This window comes from Chionomys nivalis, chromosome 17 (genome assembly GCF_950005125.1).
Source record: "Chionomys nivalis chromosome 17, mChiNiv1.1, whole genome shotgun sequence".
Lineage (NCBI taxonomy): Eukaryota > Metazoa > Chordata > Mammalia > Rodentia > Cricetidae > Chionomys > Chionomys nivalis.
The window spans coordinates 54,942,696-54,948,695 of NC_080102.1; positions in this window are offsets into that span (position 1 = coordinate 54,942,696).

Genomic DNA, 6,000 nt, shown 5'->3' on the forward strand with positions numbered 1-6,000 from the left:
GCTGTCCATCCACTGTGCTAGCTACTTGATGGGCATGGCTTCTTAGCTAAGGACTGGATGCTTTTATTGAAAGTGCATTTGCAAACTCGTACCCATTTAACACTTTAGTGCTAGTGACTAAAATGAATGGAGCTAGACTGGAGTCACCCACTCCTGGTCTTACTGAAGCTCAGTTGCACTGTGTGAGTTCCTGATGGCTGGCTGTCAATCATCGGACTTACAATTTTTGGTATTCAGGGCCCACACATGGCTGCTTATTATTTAGAGCAAGACTAATTTATGTTGTGGGATATTTGGTCACACTGTGAAGATGTGTCTCTGCTGTACCTCACCTGCATAAGCCACCTTTTGATTGGCTTAATAAATAATCAAATAATTATAATTAATTTATAATTAGTAATAATAAAGAGCTGAACAGCCAATAACTAGGCAGGAGAGGATAGGTGGAACTTCCAGGCAGAGATAGGAACTCTGGGAAGAATCTGAGGTGGGTATTCAACAGTGAGACACAGAAGAAGTTGAACATACAGTATGGAGGAGGGGTAACAAACCACATGGCAAAACACAGATTAATATAAATGGATTAATTTAAGATATAAGAGCTAGTTGGGAACAAGCTTAAACTAAGGCCAAGCTTTCATACTTAATAATAAGTCTCTCTGTCATTATTTAGGATCTGGTGGTCCAAAGAAAGACCTGCTACAAATTCAAGGCAAAGAAAACAAAATATTTAGTTCCTTAATCATGGCAGTCACATTTCAGTCGCCCAGTAGCCACATGTGGCTAGTGTCACCACAGTGGACAAATACAGGTGAAAAGTTCATCATCATAGGAAATTCTGCGGTTAATAACAATGGCAAGCGAACAAGAAAAAAAAGAATTAGTTATCGTGGTATGTACTGAATCTACTTTTAAAAAGCAATTACTAGTTTTAAATGTTTCACATTGGATTAGACTTTTATATATTGTATACAAATTTTGTATATTGAGATTAATTTTGTTAGAACATACTGTGCATACATTTCTACTCTTGTTCAAGGTATTGTATCTATATAACTCATTTAACAATGTGATGCAAATTTCTAGTGCTTAAAAATTATTACCAGTCAGGTGGTGGTGGTGCACGCCTTTAACCCCAGCACTTGGGAGGCAGAGGCAGGCGGATCTCTGTGAGTTTGAGGCCAGCCTGGTCTACAAAAGCTAGTTCCAGGACAGGAACCAAAAAAGCTACGGAGAAACCCTGTCTCGAAAATCAAAAAAAAAAAAAAATTATTACCAACTTTCTAGGATAATAAGGAAATGCAGGTTAGTAGTTAATCACCTAGTATAATTGAACTTATAGTCACATTAGGTATGTTTTCCAGGTCAAGCAAAGATATAGTTTAGATAGACAGGTCATCTTCAAACACTTCAGAGATCTCCAGAATATGGCATTTAAGATGTTTTAATAACCTAGGTTCTTTTATTATGACAATGCACATGTCTGGTCCTGGCAGTGCCAATCTAATTCAGAGAAGATAATGGGCATTGAAGAAACTCCACATGGAGTTTACTTTCTTTGTGGCAAAAATAAGCAGCTGGGCAAGAAAATGTTCTTAACCTGACTGCCGACAGTATGCTGTCCCAATTGGACAAGCAGGACACACAAAAAAGTGACTGCCAAACAGTGTAAAAACAAGGAGGGACAGCCCTTCGGAAAAGTCTGTTGGATATGCTGGGTCTGTAGGCCTAAGGTGGATGCCCCAATGTTGCAGAAGCACTGGTGACTGTCCAGGCAGCCAGCTATTTCTGTCATTTCTCACATTTCTTGGAAGTCGTTGCTTGCATTCCCTTCTTACTCAGTCAGTATTATTTCCTTCTTGGGTCTCTGAGAGAATTGAAGACTAGATAGTTATAGTTTTCTTTGTTTATCAGATGCAGAAAGAAAATTAGGTAAAAAAAAATTGAACTCACCAAGATAGGATAGATATTGAGTATTTTCTCTAAATTTGTCAAATGCAAATAGACTAGATTTATTTACTGCCTGTATATATTGTATATAGTCACTGTACTTATTGTATATAGTTTTTCTTATATTATTTATAGCCTTCTTTTTTATTTTAGACAAAAAGGATAATATAGTGATATTTTATTTGTATTTTAATAAATACATCTTGCCTGAAGACCAGAGGAAAAGCTAAAGTCACTAGAAGTCAGGTAATGGTGACACACACCTTTAATCCCAGAATTTGGGAGACAGAGGCAAATGGATCTCTGTGAGTTCAAGGCTACCCTGGGCTACACAAGGTCAATGCAGAAACAAATCCAGGTGGTGGTGACTCACACCTTTAATCCCCGTCCTAGGGAGTCAAGCACTCGAGGGAATATAAAATGGGAAGAGAGAGACTTAGTCTGCTTAGTTTGTGGCTGCCCGACCTTGGTAGAGATAAGACTTCTCTAGTGGCTTGGCTACTTTGCTTTTCTGGTTTTTGGGCTGAACCCCAATTTATGGCTCTGGGTTTTTATTATTCATGTTACAGCTAATAAGCCAATAGTGGATGTAGAAAGGAATCATTTAAAAATGTATTTAATCTAAGCATAGGGAAGAAAATAAGTAAAAGTCAACAATGAACAGATGGAATAAAGAGAAAACAAATAGCAATATGATATAATAGAGTTTAATCTTATCAATAATGGAAATAAATGTCATGATCTATATATTATAATTAGAGGGTAGAGACGGTGAGGGTAGATAAAAGCGGCAAATATAAACGACGTGTAGGAAACTAGCTTTTTAAAATTTTATTTATTTATTTATTTATTTTGGAGACAGTGTCTCACTATGTAGCCCGAGATGGCCTGGAATTTACAGATATTTGTCTGCCTCTGCTTTCTAAGTGCTGGGATTAACCTCAAAACTCACTTTAAATATAAAAGATATGACAAATGGAAAAGGGAGAAAGATGTTTCATGAAAACAATAAATATTAAAAAGTACTGAAATGGCTTTGTTAGTATCAGACTAAAAAAATGCCAGTGGTGGCTACTGTGCTTTTCTATTAAATCTGTAATTCTATCTTAAACATTTAAGTTTATTTATTTTACTTTACGTGTTTAAGTGTTTTGATGTATGTGTATGCAACATATGTATAACTGGTGTTGGCAGAGTTCAGAAGAGGCCATCAGATCCTCTGGAGCTGGAGTTAAGAATGGTTATGAGCCACCACATGGGTGCTGGGAACTGAACCCATATCCTCTGGAAAAGCAGCAAGTGCTCTTAACTGCTGAACCATGGATCTGCCCCTTGTTTTTACTAATAAAGAGACGGACTGGGCAAAAGGATATACTAATTCTACATTGTTAAGTGCCTAGTGAAAGAACTTTGAAATATAGGGGGAAAGTCCAAAGGAACTGAGACATAGACTAATCCTCAAAACACTTTAAATCCAGTAATTAATATTAAGTACAAATAAACTAATCTTTACAAAAGACAAAGAATGTCAAGATGAGCAACGAGAAAAACAAGAGTCGGGCGATGGTTTTATTTATTTATTTTTTTTATTTTTATTTTTTATTAATTAATTAATTTAATTATTAAAGATTTCTGCCTCTTCCCCGCCACCACCTCCCGTTCCCTCCCCCTCCCCCAATCAAGTCTTCCTTCCTCCTCAGCCCAAAGAGCAAGCAGGTTTCTCTGCCCTGTGGGAGGTCCAAGGACCACCCACCTCCATCCAGGTCTATTAAGGTGAGCATCCAAACTACCTGGGCTCCCACAAAGCCATTACATGCAATAGGATCAAGAACCCATTGCCATTGTTCTTCAGTTCTCAGTAGTCCTCATTGTCCATTATGTTCAGCGAGACCGGTTTTGTCCCATGCTTTGTGGTTTTAATCCCAGCACTTGGGAGGCAGAGGCAGGCGGATCTCTGTGAGTTCGAGACCAGCCTGGTCTACAGAGCTAGTTCCAGGAAAGACTCCAAAGCCACAGAGAAACCCTGTCTCGAAAAACCAAAAAAAGAAAAAAAAAAAAGAGAGAAAAACAAGAGGAACCGTGACTATAAAAGTCGTCTGTGGAGACTTACTGAACACTTAAGGAAACAGAGTAACAAGAGCGTTAGTACAATTGTATACATATCAGTCAACTTTTGGCTTTAAAGCAGAAAGCATTACTAGTGAACAGAAAAAACACCTAACCATAAAGACATCAATCCACCAGAAACCATGACAATTAAAATTTTTTAACCGTAGGGCTGAAGAGACGGCTCAGCAGTTGTTCTTTCAGAGAATCCAGGTTTGATTCCCAGCAACCCCATGGTGGCTCACAAACATTCTAACTCCAGGACCAAAGGATCTGATGCCCTCTTCTGAGCCCCGAGCATATCATATACACACATAATGTATATACATGAAAGAAAAAAAATACACCTAAGACCAAATAAGTAAATAAGTTTTATTACATTAAATTTATTAAAGTAAATATTAATCATATGTGCATCACTCCAAAACACGCAAGGCCGGCCAAACTCACAAACTTAATTGGGAAAGATGAAAACAACTCTTTCTTGTCATATAAGTAAAGAGAGTCATTCGGGACATAGGACATTTTATAACTAATGCACACATTTGTTAAAACTTGCCCAAATGGACATATATCCATGGAGCATATTTTTTACATTACGTGTGCATGAGTTATAAGCAGTAACTTGCTTTAATTCAGGGTGAACACATTTCAAAAAGTTAAAATTATATAAGAAGTATTCTTTAGCTGCAACGGAATTAAGCTCTGCATCAGCAACAAAAAAGACGAAACAAAATTCTTATGCTTGAAAATTAAGAAACGGTGACTTTCTCGATATTTAATACCCACTATGCTACAAGTGTTCTTCTGAGAAACTGGAATTCCATAGAGAACAAATCAAGACTGACAATACAAAGCGTTGGAGAGAATGTGGGTGTGCTGGCTAGTTTCATGTCAACTTGACAGAAGCTAAAGTCATCAGAAAGGAGGGAACCTCAGTTGAGAAAATGCCTCCATAAGACCAGGCAAGCATGTAGGGTGTTTTCTTAATTAGTGATTGATAGAGGAGGGCTCAGCCCATTATGTGGATGGGGCAATCCCTGGGCTAGTAGTCATAGGTTCTTTATCAGAAAGCAGGCTGAGCAAGCTATGGGGAGCAAGCCAGTAAGCAGCACCCCTCCACGTCAAGTAAGGAATAATCTCCCCCCCTCTCAAGGAAGAACACACCAATTGGTTATTCAATACCAAATGGTCAGCACTGAAAAAAATACATAAGTACCGTTATACAGACTGAGCAGATGGTACTTATGTATTCAGGAATACACACACACACACACACACACACACACACACACACTCAATAACTAAAGAAAAAAAAGAGGCCATGGATTTGAAGGAGAGCAAGGAGGAGTGTATGGGAGGGTTTGGATTTGAAAGAGAGCAAGGAGGAGTATATGGGAGGGTTTGGAGGGAGGAAAAGAACTGGGGAAAGATATAATTAATATCAAAAACACAAAAAAAATTAAAAAAAAAAACACAATGTGGTATATTCATGTAACAATACAACAGAACAATGAGACAAACAAAGCTCTGCCCTGGTGACACTGATGACCTTTTACAAATGTGCTGTATAAAGCAACAGGATTTAAAAACTACCAGGATTCCATTCCTGTGGAACTGAGAAAAATAAAGGCCAAAGCAGTGCAAAGTCAAGGCTCAGATGGCATTTCTAGAAGACTTTGGAATGTAGCCGGTCGGGTGAGTGGGTGGGGGAAAGGGAGAGCACGAAGAGAAAGTGCCTGGCCAGAAATGTGAAATGTGGTAGTCTTTGTGGGCCTCTGAAGGAGTGTGCTGGGGAGCATTTGAGTCTGCAGCCATCTCCCTGTTCTGGAGGTATCATGGCTTCAGGACTCCCAGCTCTGGGTTTGTGGTTACCCTGCAAACAGCCTGGTTGTGGCTGTATCACAGAGCAGAGCACCCAGCTGCAAAACTGTCTCCAAGCTC